This window comes from Colobus angolensis, unplaced genomic scaffold, assembly GCF_000951035.1.
Source record: "Colobus angolensis palliatus isolate OR3802 unplaced genomic scaffold, Cang.pa_1.0 Scaffold27, whole genome shotgun sequence".
Classification (NCBI taxonomy): domain Eukaryota; kingdom Metazoa; phylum Chordata; class Mammalia; order Primates; family Cercopithecidae; genus Colobus; species Colobus angolensis.
The window spans coordinates 16,007,505-16,008,486 of record NW_012115932.1 but is presented as its reverse complement, the minus strand read 5'-3'; positions in this window follow the sequence as shown (position 1 = coordinate 16,008,486).

Below are 982 nucleotides of genomic sequence, written 5' to 3'. Positions count from 1 at the left end.
ATGGCTGCAGTGAGCTATCATGGTGCCTCTGCACTCCCACCTGGGTGACATTGCAAGACCCTGTCTTAAAAAAAAAAAAAAGGCCAGGCACGGTGGCTCAAGCCTGTAATCCCAGCACTTTGGGAGGCCGAGACGGGTGGATCACGAGGTCAGGAGATCGAGACCATCCTGGCTAACACGGTGAAACCCCATCTCTACTAAAAAATACAAAAAATTGGCCGGGCGAGGTGGCGGGCGCCTGTGGTCCCAGCTACTCAGGAAGCTGAGGCGGGAGAATGGCGTGAACCCGGGAGGCAGAGGTTGCAGTGAGCTGAGATCCGGCCACTGCACTCCAGCCTGGGTGACAGAGCAAGACTCTGTCTCAAAAAAAAAAAAAAAAAAAAATACAGAATTAGCAGTTACAGGGAATAGCCAATAACTTTAGGGCTGAGCAAGTGCCCAAGGAAGGAACAAACTTGGAAGTCTCTTCATTCACCACCCCCCACCCCTAGGCTGAGATTCAGACCTCACAGGAGAGAGGCTGGTTGTGGACCACCACACAAAGTTTGCTTAAGAGTTACAGGAGGTCAGGCAGGGCGTGGTGGCCTACACCTGTAATCCCAGCACTTTGGGGGACTGAGGCGGGTGGATCACAAGGTCAACAGTTCAAGACCAGCCTGGCCAACATGGTGTAAACCCCGTCTCTACTCAAAATACAAAAATTAGCTGGGCGTGGAGGTATGCACCTGTAATCCCAGCTACTTGGGAGGCTGAGGCAGGAGACCGGCTTGAACCCAGGAGGCAGAGGTTGTGGTGAGCTGAGATTGCACTATTGCACTCCAGCCTAGGTGACACAGCAAGACTCCATCTCGAAAAAAAAAAAAAGTTACAGCAGGTCGCAACCCAGCAAGGTGGCTCACGCCTGTAATCCCAGCACTTTGGGAGGCCAAGGAGGGTGGATCACCTGAGGTCAGGAGTTCAAGACCAGCCTGACCAACATGGT